Here is a 15,349-nt window from a genome sequence, read left to right as displayed (position 1 = left end):
GTGATACTCATTGGTGCCGCGCTGTTTTTTAGCTATTTTAGTATTGCTGCAGTATAAAGCGAAAACTGCCTGAATACCAGTCTCTAAAGAAGCAACAGCGTGCTAGTACTATAGCTCATATCCTTTTCCTCATTTTTTTCTTTACCTCCGCTTCAGCGATTCGCCGTCTGCAGGATGTGTCGCTCGCGACTGTCTGCACTATAGCGCATTATGACCCGCCAGTGACAAGCTGCGGTGTGTTGACACAAAAGGGAGCTGTCGAAAAACATATCTAATGGACACATCCAGTGCGGCGCACCCTTACAACTAGCAATAGGCGGTTGGCAGGTAGTCTACGATAAAATCGCGCAGAGGCAGCGGTAACCACTCAGCGTAGCCAAAATGGTATCATATGCAATGATCTCTAGAAAAAGAACAAAAAAAATCAAACTTGGACATTACTAGCTGTCAGCGCAGATTTTGATAGACAGTTACTTTCAGTGATAGGCAGTGGTATTTCACGTACCTATGCTCTATCGCTGAGATTAATCTCTTGGTCGCTCGGCTTCTATTGGTGTAATTGTGACTGCAGTTTAGATTTATCATTAGGCCGAATTTCCGGAAATGTTGGGGTACAAGTCGAATAAAATTTATATATATATATATTTATATATAAAGTTTTTATATGTAGTCAGCAAGAAGATCTCTGTCTTTTTCAGTCCTTAATTATTCACAATTGCGTATGCAATTTTTGGAAATAGGATACGCGGTATGCGGTCACGGTCGTCGTTGATTATTGCGACAGCGTCACTATGGTAAAAGCACGAAATTAGTGCGACACATCGGTTTTCTGTTGTACTCGATACAACGCGTAATAACGAATGGAAGGAAATCCTCCATTTATTATCATCTATCGCGCGAGCCACTCGCGAACAGCGCCTAGGATATTGGACACAGAACGAAACGTTACCGTTGTCATCTTAATACGACTCCCCGCTTATTCTTCTTGACTATAACTTCTTCCAAACGTACAGCAGAAGCTCGTGACCACACCAAGACTCCGAGCGACCTGAGACGGAAGGGGACTTCTCCGAGAAAGCTGGATGTAGTAAGGAATGGTCTGGCGGCTTGGAGAAAAAAGGCTATACTTCGGGCGCAGGATAAGCCAGCACGACCCTGCAAGGCTTGATACTACAGTGTTGTCGATATAGGTAAAGTGGATGCGATATGAATACTTCTTTTCCTAGTCTTAGTCTTTGTGTCTTCTTTTTTTGAGCACAAAGAAATAACTATATTTGTGGATTTCCGGCACGACACGAGGCGGGTGTCGATACTCATCAAGATACACATTCAAACACCTAGAAGGCCACATAAAATGTAGGAAGAGTCGGTGAACGCAAAATCGTCGCCGCTTACTTAGAGGACAAGGAGAAACGCAGCGCACAAAGGCAACGAGGATCGGAAGGGAAAGGAGCGAGCTATCACCACCACCTTTATTACTGCTGTGAAGGAATCAGAGGAAGAAGATAAAAAATCGAATATCTTCTCTCTATCGTCAGCCGAGATGACGTCCGTTGAAAACAAAGAAGATAGAAAAATCCGATTCCGGCAGGAAAGGAGGATACGCGACGAAAAGAATCAGATGGAAACCGGCAGAGACCGAGACAGAAATATGGGTCGAATGGTCATAGCTATGGCAATACCGATGGCGGCTGCGATATTGTCCTGGAGTAGAGTTATGGTAATGCTACTTCTTAGCAGTTGGTATCAAAGTCTACGACAAGGCCTCGCTATGTCTTCGGAAGATCCTTTTTCACTAGTGAGCCAAAAAGAAATGGCAACAAATAGAGATCCACATTCTTTGACAACGCACGGCAGGAACTAAAATTTGCTTTGCTCAAGGAACAGGATTACTGTCGATGACTAATAATGCACCTGGATGTTCCTAACTGTTAGTTGAAATCATATCCATTGGTAATTGAGCATGCAATTATATAATAAACCAATAAGCAAAACAAAGAAGTAAGCAAACAAGAGCTGTCGACGATTATAATATGCGTTCCGAGAATAAACAGCGAACCGGAAATGTATGATAACTTGTCGTGTACACCTTATGAAATCCTAAACATTGATAAATCTAGCTATATCGTGTAGCCTAATATAACTAGTTCCGTTTAAAATATTGAACGTGCTCGAACGATAAAAACTCGCTGTGAGCACTCATTGCGGCTCTTATGTTACCATGTCTTATTGAATTTCCGAATATACGTGATATGCTCAGATCATACTTCTTTGATGTAGGTGATTGTTTATTGCCTCGCACGAAACCAAACCATTTCGTTGCTACGAGCATAAAAGCGTACGACTATAGTTGGAATATTTACATATATTTTATAAGAAACCACAGGTCCTTTAACTTAGTCTAAGGTTGATACTGATAGCATTTGAACACACAAGGTGAAGGTGGGCACGTATTTACGAATATATATATATATATATATATATATATATATATATATATATATATATGTATGTCCTGCTGCGTTCGTTCAGCCTAGATATTATCGCATGCCCTACCTGCGGTGTATTGGAGATTATTTATACCGCATTAGGTTTTTCGCAGAAAAATTGGTGTGCCTAGGTGTCGGTTTTACGAAAAATATAGTAGTAGCTAAGGTGGCCAAGCAATCAATAAATGCACTTGCTTTTTCAAGGGCACGCGCCATTTTTCTTCGTGAATTGAGATCTTTTGTATGTTTCGTAGGAAAAAGAAACACTACACACTGTCACTAAAATATTAAACGCTGCATTTCGAAATATAGTGTAGCAGATGTGTGACAAGGGAAGGCTTCTCGTAGCGCCCAATAGTCTGATCATTCGAGACAGCATCGGATCTGCCTGCACTCACTGTCGCGGCACGGATCATCCGTGGTCTCTTCTTGTGGGATACCATGACGGAACTCCGGACGCAATCGACAGCATTCTTCTTTGCTCTTTTGGAGTTTAATACAGCGTATGTGTGTTCTTTTTTCGATTCCATCCCGTAAGCGCTTCTTCGTTTCTGAACACGTCGTGTACACTAATTTTAACAGCTAGCCATCATAATATTCGCATTACGAGCTGTCCATCCACACGTACTCTACCACGTTTCGGCATTTCCTGTTGTTCATAAAGACGTTGCCAGGCGATGTAGGACATTGAAAGCGTAGCCTTAAATATAGCACAAGTGTCCTTTTTTTTCTGAAAACAGAAGCGATGCAGGATACCTTGTCCATAGAATTGTTTTTGCTGTTTCAGCAACACATTCCTTTTACTCTCGTTATATTCTTGATGCAGTTTGTGTCCGTCTATTGCCTTGGGACAACCTATTGGGTAAGAAAAATATTTTCTACTCTCTTTTGGCAGTTTTTAAGCTTTCGAACATTTTATCGTCACCAAACGACCAAAGCGCAATCTCTCTAACCGTCACAACAATGGTTCTGCATAGAAGGTTCGCCCCACTTTAAGTGCAGAGTGGCCTGCATCAACAGCACGCACCCGTTGGATGGTTGTCAAGACTTTGTTAAAACCTTGAACACTTCCGTTTCACTCTTTCAGCGGATCCTGTCAAGTGCCCTGTACCTAAATAGGGATAGCCGTACAGAAAATTAGGGGACTTTTATGTGAGTAATAGATGGCTGAAATAGGTTGAAGCAAATGAGTAGAAAAGGAAGAACATTAACGCCACACGACCAAAGCTTCGTCAGTGGCTTAGAACTCTTTAAAAAAATGTTTGTAATGGTCTATTGCCAAATGAGATTTATACAAGCTAATGTGAAAAATAAACTTTTTGTTCGCTTGCGTTAACACTACTGAAATGCGATTCTTTAGCCTCATTATTTTTAGTCGGTACCCGTTGTCACTTTAATGTATATCAGGGATAATTGTTTGTGTACGGACATTCCATCTTTGAAATTTTTTTATCTTTGGCATCACGCGCTATTGAATCTGAACGAAAATGGTAACCAACTGCATCACGGCTGCTTTAGCTGTTATACCATTGTGTTTTGCTTAAAGTATTTGGTCAGTTTAAGCTATTTGTAGTTGTTACGTGAGGGCTATCGTTACCTTCTCAGGAGCACACATTGGAAGCTCAACGATAACAACCATAAGTACGATACATGATAATTGATTTTCCAGAGAGTGGTAATAATTGCGCTGTCAGTAATAAGATTTAATTTTCTATAATATATATATATATATATATATTCAAGTTTACATAGGTTGCAAATACGTTCTCATATGCTCAGTCGGTCGCGCTTTTTACCGGCTTCTCAAACATCACAAAATTTAGCTAGTACCTGTCCGGTCTAACATAAAAAAACTCCACCTCTGAGATTGACAGTTCTACAGTTAAATCAACATTAGCACACATTAGCCAACGACACTCAGCGTGTGGGTTCACTCCACTGTGTTCTTCCGGTATGAACATCCGACATGAATCGGAACCCTATATCGAAGACAATTTATATCTAAAATTGAGCAAAACGCAGATACCGGATGATTTCAAATGGCCTGCGCCGTTGTCGCAATACCAGTTCACCACTGCAGTAGTAGAGATTTATTCATTCGTTCATTTACTGAGTTAACCGGTGGCGGCACCCCACATCGCGATGATTGTGTTTTCACACACGATTCTCCGTCCCTGTTGCTGCTGTCTATCCCTTCAATATAATCTCATTTTCTTGCTCAACCTATCTATTCTCCAGCAGACTTTCGGAACGATCCATGTAGATTCTTGTAGCACACACACTACTCCGGTTCTCCTGATTAAGCAACCTATATACATAGATATTCGAATTCCGGTTGTTGTTACTGCATCTACCGGCCGCCACCCCAGTTGCTACCGCTCTTGGTCGCTATCGGTTGGTAGTAAGGTCAAACAAATAGATAGATAGATGATCTGTGGTGCGAAGGCACTTGCAAGTGTCTTCACGTCTATTTTCGAGGGAATTCTGGCGTGTTTCCGAAGGAAATAGCTCCAGCTAACTCGTCACTTCACTTCGACCCGCGTCGACGTTATCTTTATCACCATCTCCAACAGCAGCAGCTGTAGCAGCAAACGTGAGTGCAAACGATCATCATCAGCTGCGGCAAGAAGTATCTTGAAAATCTGGGCTCGCGCCGGTCGTTCGTTCTACCAAAGTAGACTACCGTAGACTACTTTCATTGTTAACACAACCAAGCGCTATATACTATGAAACCACGATACTCTCTAAGCGACTACATCTCACAGAGATAGCGCAGTACCTATTGCTAAAGTACCATCAGCAGCAATGCCATTAGAGTCGGAAACGAGATCGTATGGGTTATACGACATTATTTTTTATCTATAGGATAGAAATGAATGGATCTATTTGAATGTGCGACTCTGGGGTAGCTCCATCTACCCGGGGCGTATCGTAGCTTTCGATGTACAAGCATAAAGCTGGCGTTATTGCTGCTGCTTTCCTATTCATCGTTCTTGAGCGACCCTTGTCGTCATTGGCTACTTCAGCCCTACTCTGGTCTTCTTCGCTTCGTAGACCTACTCACCAGCAAAACCCCACGGCTCGCACTACTTCAACAAGGCGCTACTCGAGCTGCCGGTTCAACCAGTGGCTACTACAAGTAGCGGTGATGATGTGGTTCGGTCCAACAGGACAACCTGCATGAGTACAGGACTGCCATGCCAAATGAAGTATCGGCTGTGAAGATGAAGACGACGACAAGCTATGTTCGTGAGATAGTAACGTTATATTTATTCGGATGTAGATCTTATACTATACACAGCATAGCTGAATGTAAGCGTTGATATACCCCGATGGTATGCAGCTTACATATGTGTGAGCTAATGTACGTTGCGTAAACTATATACCTAAGCAGCCAGGCACAAGCGTTAAAACGATGGTGTGGTGAGCGAGCGCTAGTGCGTGAATCGGGCCGAACGGAACGAGTCAGCGAGTCCTCCTCCGGTTGAGATGGTTCCGGCGGAGATGCTCGAGCAAAAAAGTGAACTCTATGGCGACCGCACAGCCGCCTGCAATCTGAGGTGTCAGCTGTGTACAAGGTCATCCTCGACATTTTGCTTGTTCAGGATCAGGGCTGGCCGCACTTTTTAGTTGGTTCTGAATCTTTATATTTGCGCTGCGCTTAGGTAATCAGCTGTAATGATCAATTCCTACAAGGGTAATCCAACTTCTATCTAACGAACTTGTTCTGTCTCCCATAATAGAGCAAAACTGAAATTAATTATGGTCTTTAAATTCAACACTTAAACCTCACATTGGCCCTTTTCATTTCCGAACTCAAGTCTTACAGTTTAGATACTACTAAAGAGAACAATTTCAGCCCTACGGTTTTGTTTGAATTGTAATTAAAGACATATTATAATACTGCGCATATCTACCATATTATGTTTAGACTGCGCTCTGTCTAATCTTAGGTTTAACCAGATTATACTGCCACGAAGGTTTGTGAGGAGCGAATACTTAGCAGGTTACTGATTTCGCTGAGTCTTTAGAGAATTAAACATAAATTCGATAAAAGAAGGTTACTAGTATTCTAGCTCGGATAGACCTTTAGAGTTTATCGAAGTCCCATCTTCAGTGAAAGAATTTTGAATATTCCATGCTAATTCTTAAAAGCACTTACAACAGCGTAATATTTTTCGTACTACCGTTTCAGTTTTTTTTAAATCTTTATTTGGTTATGTAGAGATTCAAGCAAATCGGCGACCTGCTAACTATTCGCCTCTCACAAAACCTGATTAAACCTAAGATTAGGCGAAGCGCACTTTAAACATGGGATGCAAGTCACTGCAGGAAAAAATAGCGCTACAATAATGCAGTCGGTAATTAATAGCTGTTCCACAAAAAAGCTTGACTGGTTGACACGGGATGGCTCTAACGACAAAGACGTGTTCCGCTGCCATGAGCAAGGACCTTTCTTGTCGTCTGTCTACCAGCAACAGGTGACATTGATGAAAGCATTATGGTATGAGACCTCTCGAATACGCGGTAAATGGAGACGTAGGTGCAGCAGATATCTGGGGAAATAGTCACGACCCAACTTTCTCTCTCACTACTTATGTGTTTTTCTTCCTTTTCCTTTATTTCTTCTTCCTTATTTTCGACTTGATGAACTGCAACACTCGGCTTTCGCTAGTCGTCCCTGCAGAAGCCCTGCTAGACATATGGAAGAGGAGAATACCATTGTTGTTATACTAGTAATAGTAGCGGTACGAGAGAGAGATACAATCTTTCCCGATGACGGCCAAGTGACGACCATCGTTGAATTAGATACTGATCGACTCATCCGAGTCCTCTTTTATTTTTATAGAGAGCAAGCTTAGCTAGATATTAGAGCCTCATAGGTAAATCTTCATTGACAAAATCAACTTTGGATAGATTAAAAGAAGCGTGTATGTGATATCTATGTATCCTATACGCTGTTGATATTCTGTGCATTAATGAGGCGACGGGAAATCATCCCCCGTCTCCAGTGTACGGTAACGAACGCTAATAGCTGTGTTGATGATGTTTACTCCAGAAAAGTCTCGATTCTTCGGGCATTTTAGGTTATCCTTTACTACACAGATACCAGAGAATAGAGTGTATCCGTGATCTTCGCTAACGAGCAGCTCTGTCATCATCGCCATTGGTCATCCTGCAAAGAGACTAGAGCATTCTGCTTAGCCTCCTGCTGCTGCCATTTGTTCATAGTTCATCGAACGATCTCTTTCGTATGTTTGCTTGTTTCTCGATAGCTGCATAACTGCGTGCTGTTGGACGTGCTCTTACGCGTTCTGCCCTAAAGTAAAACGAGCATTGTATATTCGCCAAACATTGGAAAAATGAATATTTATACGCGCTAGGTATCTATGTATAACCAGTCCAACCACCTAATCGTCAGTAGTAATATTTCATCGCTTGATATTGTCGACCGATACTTCCAAGTCAACAACTATTGCTTATGTTGTCAACGGCAGAGTTTCTTTTTGTTGTCAGAGCTATTTTTTAACTGTTAGCATTGTTGTTCTTTCGACACTGGTTACAAGTAAAATCGCCGTCGAACTGAACAATGAAGGTGCCAAGAATGATGCCTGTACGTTCTTAAACTGTATTGAAAACCTTCTCTCGATATTTGGAGCCCTTACTAGTTTTAATCAGCTGTCCGTGTCAGCTCTCGACGCTCACTAACATCTCTCGCTTTAGACCGAGTGCGCCTGCTTGTAACATTATTCATCTGCTGTATGCGAAACAAATATGTAATAAACAGCAAAATTAGATTTCAAAGATCCCGATGGCTTGCGCGCGCCTCATTTTTTTTCAATGGATTTGTTTTTTTTTTATTTTATATATAGAAAATTGTAGTAAATATCTAAAAACCTATTCTATTTCTGTCGCATGGACTGTCGCCTTACTAAAACGATTATGCTAAGTGTACCTGAACAGAACATATCCAGAAAACGTGCAAACGTTATTTCCGGAGAGTAACCCTCACGTGCAATTTCAGTCAGTCTTCAATATGGAAAGGGACTTGTCAAATATATCTATGTTATGTTAAAAGTAGGTACTAAATTCTAGCAGCAGTCAAAACTTAGCTAGAGTGCCACGAAGATTATCAGCAAACTGCCTACGACGTCAAATAGGCATATATCTGTTTTTTTTAACTTACTTCCTTTCTAGTTCAGAAGCTTGACATTGTCTTTGATGGGGCGGTACCAGGTGAAAGCAACCATGGGCGTGGGAGGCGCCACTTTGCCATCCTGAGAATATCGGCCGCTAACAAAGTTAACACCAATCATAAACAACAACAGCTATGAGAGCAATCATAGAAGCAACAGACAGCAGCCAGCCCCTATTCAACAGAGATTAAGAGAAATTCTCGCTCGAGTGATCTCATCTGTTCTCTTCAGAATCCGACGTCTATCTGACGTTTGATGCTGCGGACGTAACATTCATTCAGTCATTCGCTATGCGCGAATAAGTGACCGAGCAGCTTGAATTACGCCTTTTGAAACATGCTGACTTCCTCGTCTCTTGCTTAGGTTCTCTTATTTCTTCTTGTGTATCGAGTGCCTGTTTTTCGTCCACTCAAGTTGGCTAGAGTTTCCTCGATAGAATAATAATAATTATGATCATAATTATGAGCAGCAAAAAGTTAATAGTGACCAAACACGAACGCTGAATTACGCAACATTACAATACGAGAGTTACTGAAGAACTTATTTGTTTCATCGTCAACTTATCGTTTCCTACAAAGAGTGTAGCTAATAAACAGTCTCAACGTTATTAGCTGTCAACTGTCACGCTTCAGCATCCCGTAGGCAGTTATCATAGACTACATCGCCACTTCAACTATGTGCAATTTGTACCTCGAAATCGAAGCAATTTATGTGGAAACTTCAATCTATACTTTCGACAACTTGTAATAGGCCTCTAAAATGTCAAAAATAGATAGGACCAACATCAGGGCTAGATGATATATTTGCAATATGTAACGCACTGTTGAAACAAATGGCATTTGATATAATAAATGGAGTTATACTGATGTTTTTATGATGCCGCACTTTTTTGTGCTTTTTTGTCCCTGTCGGCATCTCATAGGTTAAATCCTCGAAAATCACCGAATCACTTTCTTAACGACTCTTGGGAGAGCGTGCAGATAAACTAAAGGCGACCCATTAATTTCGGCCATATTAAAATTGGCGGTTAGTGCTAAATCTCTCCTGCGACGACCAAGTGACTGGAATGACAGAAAGCAAACGAGAACGCCTCAATGCCAAATGGCCAAAAAATAATGATGCTACTATAATTATTCGTATCCACAAAGCATGAAGTAAGCAACTATTCTGTTTCTAAACAAGAGGCCGAGCTTGCCACACACTATACAATCTATATTAGCACCTTCTGTCTCTTCCATATCAGTAGATACCACTTCGTGTGCTTGTTATCGTCACGTGCAAAATTTCGGCTCTACTTCATCGACACTCACCCGATTTACTTCGGTGTTTTCATGCCATCTGCATTTATGTTCACCTTTGCCAATGGTAGAAATAAATTTAAAACGGGACACCGACATCGAAATCGCAATTCTACTAAATTGTTTGCCAACTGTTGTCGTCGCGCTGGACAACATTGTTTTGGCTCCTATATTATGGATTGGAACTTTAGACACATCTAACGTGTTTGTATTATATTATTTGGGAAAGAAATTCATCATTATAGATGGATACTGATATGGCAAACGAACAAAGCTTGAACGCCTCACCTTCCCATACCACGTGCACCATGTACAAACGCACAACTGCTCGTTTGACAGATTCAAGCGAAGTTATAACGCTTTATAGCAAGCCTCTTGCGGTCTAAGTTACACACGAAAACCTCATTTATAATCCTTTAATTATCGTATGCGTAATGCTTAATAGGAGCCATTGTGGTTTGTTGCAAGATGCTCAGCTTCATTGTAAGACGCGTGTTGAACCTAAGTCTATGGTAAATAGTCGATATAAATTGTCTTTAATAAAAATAGATAATGAATGCTATTAAAAATTAGCATTTATGCTTTAGCCATTTAAAATTAGTGTCTGTTATTATATACAATAAGACGGAATAACGTCATCCTATGAACGGAATCAGCGCAATTTTCCGGTTGTTTGGAAGCTTTTTTTTACTCTTTGCTCAAATAGGTAGAACATGCAGTGTTACACCATTTTGCAAGGGGTAGGGCGGTTACATTAATATTCTCATTATTATTTGCCTTAAAGATCGACTACTTGTTTTAAAATATCTAAAATATAACACGACGAAAATGTCTAGCAGCAGTAATTAACCCATCCAGTGTTCACGTGAAGCACATACGTATCGGCAGACTCAATATGACTTAGAGTTAATATTCTAAAATACAAACGCATCGGGCTCGGCATAAGAATAAACATTGTAAAATAAGCGGGCTGTTCTTTCGTTTACCAATTGATCGCTGTTATGGACGATCTAAAACGTAGAGTAAAAAGCAAAAGTGCCAGTAATAACGATACAACGGCATTCTACGTACGGACGAACGAATAAAATAGCAGCAGCACAAAAGATTCGATTGGCGATGAACACACTTCATTTTAGGTTATATTAGCTCCCCATATGCGACTCGATGATACCTAACACCTCTTTTTCGATTTGACTCCGCCACGTTGAGGCTCCGTTGAGGCGCCATCTGGTGTCCGGCTTCATATCAAAAAACGAAGCTGCTTTGGTAATGCAGAAAATAAAAGACACGAAGCCACTGTTGGGGTTACAATAAAACGCTACCGTTGATGTTTGACATTAAACTATGATGTAAGGTACATGTATAATAGGAATCTAAGGAAGAGGCTAAGTTGGATAAAAACACATTTTCAGATAAAAAAAAAAAATGCTTCTTTTGCTACGCGTCACTTCTACAGTATAACACATAATATGTAGTTGTGAGGACGGAATTCTTTACATTACAAAACATATATATATTCAGCTGTATTATTTTGAAAATAAATAGGAGAGCAACAAAAAATGATCGGAATACTAGCAGTTTAACAAGTTTCTTATCAAAAAAAATCGCGTTCTTTCGTCTCAGGATTATGTCTCTGATAAAACTTTTTTGCGTTACTGCTATCTGTATGGTAATGTAGGCTGTTTTAGCATTACTTTTATTCAGTTTACAATTGACAAAGCAGCGTATATTTTGTAGTGGAAATGTTCCTCATGCTGATTTTTTTCGACGTACTGTGTTTTATTGAAGATGCTCGCACCTTTAGTTGAAACATCTCTAAGCATTTTCCAAACGTCATTAGTAAAACGTACGTTGAGCTTTAGCTAGCTCTCGATTCCATAAGGAATGAGTTACTGTGTCTCAACCGTCAGCTAAATAGAAAGGCTTGGTAGCACTGTATGCGCAGATCCGAGGGAATATCATCACTTGCGCTAATGGCTCATCTTAGTTGTTTCATTTTGTATACGTAATTCTATATCTATAAGTTCAGGCGACTGCGCGAACTGCAGAGCATCGCATTGTGCCGCTGAATGAATATAGTGGCGAACTAAATTAGGTAGAAAATTAGGTAAATATATCTTCATTCGGTTAGAACTTAAATGCTGGGATAAGCTTACTCCAAATAATGAGTTGATTATGACTCACACATTACCATTTAAAATTGAGTACGGAAAAACTAACACCTCAGTTTACTAAGTCTCTTACCAAGACCGATAATCTGTTCGAATTGTTTATGCAAACGCCACCTCGGGCCGTTCGAATGAGGATTTCCTTAAACTAGACATGGATTTGGAAAAACTAGAATTCATGTACGATAATGTCGTCTATGTGTGAATCGTAACTGTTATCAGAGATCTGTTCCTTGCAACACTCTTGTAATTTTAATTATACATGATCGTACGTATGTTATGATCGTATGTAAACGATTTAGAGAATTGCTCCGACGCTAGCCGTGGCAGCCTTAACTTTTCTAAATGAATCTTAATTACTTGTAACACTATTCAAGTCATATTTTGCCAAAATTTTACAGGATTTGCGAAGAAACTTACTTACCAAACCGATTCTAGCGGTCAAGTTCATGTTGAGCTTGATCGTAATCATCATAATCATGGCTGATCTTATTACGATCAACAGCTGCAAACCGTTCTTAGCTGAAGCTATTCATAAACGAAAACAAAGAAGGTAAGTTTTCTTAGCTATTATAGAGATATATGTATTAGTACTTGAGTATATGTTTGTGCGATAGTCCTATAAATGTCCTACAAAACAGCTTTACCGGCGTCAGAATTGCACTAAGAGGAATTCATGAAATGCTTCGTGCGCTGGACGTGTCCAATGCTAAACCACCCGCGTTGTTCAAGCATCCAACAAGCAGCTTCATAGTAATGTCCTACTCTTTACGTTTGAAGAAATAGAGTAAGAAGCTGAGTGGATTACTAACCATAAAGACTTGTTGATTAGTGCTACCGTTGTGTGGCAGCGAAATTCAGTTTGTCAGAGTAACCTTACAGTGCTTCCGTAAAAGATCTAGATTAGCAGAAGTACGATACTTATCAGTGGACTAGAGTTTTAACTCTTTTAATATTCTAACGTAATCTAAGGTAATTTGGACTAGCTTACTGAAGCCAGATCTTTTCATTTCTGACATCTGGAACTGTTAGTTACTTCGACCATACGCTACGACAGGCTACCCGGCTCAAAGGATTAATGGGTTACCAGTCCGTTAGAAGAGATAAATAAACAGTACATTTATATTTTCCTATGACCTAAATGTAATTGAAAAGATACGCATTTTGCAGTCTACCCAAAGCGGAGTATCCTCTTGCCATAAATAGATTTAAGCGCTAATTTTAATTCGTGTGATTTGTTTTTCAAGGTATCCTTCAATTGGCAGAGAAATGTTTATCGATTCAAAACGGCCATACCACTTAAATCAGTTGGGTTAACTATTAGCGTAATGGAAGCTATCGGCATGTCAACCACGTGTACAGCAAGCGTCTTAAGAGTAAGATTTAGATTTCGGCAATGACGAGAACCTCAGCAAATGAGTAAACGTTAAAATGTACTACGCCTCGTAAATATCACACGACAGGTTATACACATTATGCACAGGACCTTTTGTTCTATCTTGCAAAGGCTTACATATACACACACGCACACAATAATACGCATAAGGCATATCAGCGTATATCGGCTGCCGGTATCGACGAGTTTTGTGGAGGCCTTCCGTAGTCTACTATCGTATATTTAAGTTGACCTGCTCAGCTGCCACGTGTCCGGATGACCCTTCGAGAGGCACAAACACATGGAGGGAAAAGAGGAAGGGGGTTTTCGATTGCTACCTCTATGTAGGCTTATCGTATATAGAGTTGTAGGAAAAGCTATCGTATGCATCGGACACGGACTTTCAACGCAGCACGAGTGAGTGCCTGGTAGCAGGGTCATCAATTGCTGCTCAGTACACGGCCTCGACGGGTTACTAGACTGGTTACTACTGCAATAGAATGAGGCATGAAGTGGCTCGTGTCTGTGTGCATCTAAAGGAAGATATCGACAAAAGCTATCCCGCTAAGAACTGCGGTATCAAACCAGCTTGATGCCCGCCATAGCAGCGTTCCTGACGCTTGACTACCAACTAACCCTATCACGATGGATGAACTACAGACTGCCGACGCTCCGCACCAGATGGCGTCTACCGCGCGGCCGTCTGGTCAGTGGGTGATGACCGCTCTGCTACTCGCTTTGATACTCAAACATGTGCATACGCAGATACGTGCTAGTACAAGAAATCTATCAACCAATTCGCTGTTTAGATTCAGAACTAACACTAGTTTTTGGATAAAGAGGAGAATTGCAAGGTGAAAGGGTTAGCGATCGCCATTGATTTGGCCGATTATACAAATTTCTCTTAATTTTCCCATTAGTTAACGCATCTAAGAGAATATCATAGGGGAATTTGACTGACTTTTTATTTAGGACAGCTATATTTTCTGAGTTGTGAACCCAGTATCGTTTCGAAGCTACGGTAATGAATTTTAACAAAAAAAAAACCCAATCAGTTTTAGTCTATTGTTGGCTACATCTATTAGATTTTTAGCGGTACTATCGTATTTAGCGGTTTAGGATTTATAATGTTAGGGTTGAGGAAAGGTAGCCTCCGTATTATCTCAATGCTAGAGAAGACTGAACCAACAGAGCTTGAATGCATCTACGACAAAACTGGAGAGTGAAAATTAAACAACATGCAGTGGTTAGAACAAGGATCCATGTTAACAATACCTTTTACTCAAGTAAGTATTCATCCCTTGGGTATGATCAAATGGGCTCTTCCAGTTTGCTAGACAGTCCTTTAAAGAAGGAAACTTGAACATGGTCTATCCAGATAGTAAGTAGCAGTACTTCCTATGAGCAACGTGCTGAAATCGACTACTATATTATAAGACAACTAGCCCCAAGTTGCACGTAGTCTCAATCATCAAGATGAGAATTGAGGATAGCGCAATAAACCATGCCTTTTTCTATAAACAGCAATTCGTCTAGCAGAAATGTTAAAAAAATAACATTTTTGAGTTAACTTTTAACAACATGATTATATATATATATTAAGCACATTATAGATCCCTGAATGGCTTTTTATGATCGTTACCGCAGGAAGTGATAGCCAGCTGGATTAAGTATCAATGTCCTATATCTGACCTTCCGAACAATTCTGTGCCCTCCTGTGCATCGGATATTCCAGCTGTTTGTCTACTGTTCGATCAGCAGGTCTCATCTTGCACGGTTATAATGCATATGGCAAAAGCGCTGTCAATGCTTCTTCGAAAGG

Source organism: Varroa destructor, unplaced genomic scaffold (assembly GCF_002443255.2).
Source record: "Varroa destructor unplaced genomic scaffold, Vdes_3.0 BEIS01000002.1, whole genome shotgun sequence".
NCBI classification, from domain to species: Eukaryota; Metazoa; Arthropoda; class Arachnida; order Mesostigmata; family Varroidae; genus Varroa; species Varroa destructor.
The sequence above is the reverse complement of the archived record's forward strand: the minus strand, read 5'-3'. Positions refer to the sequence as shown.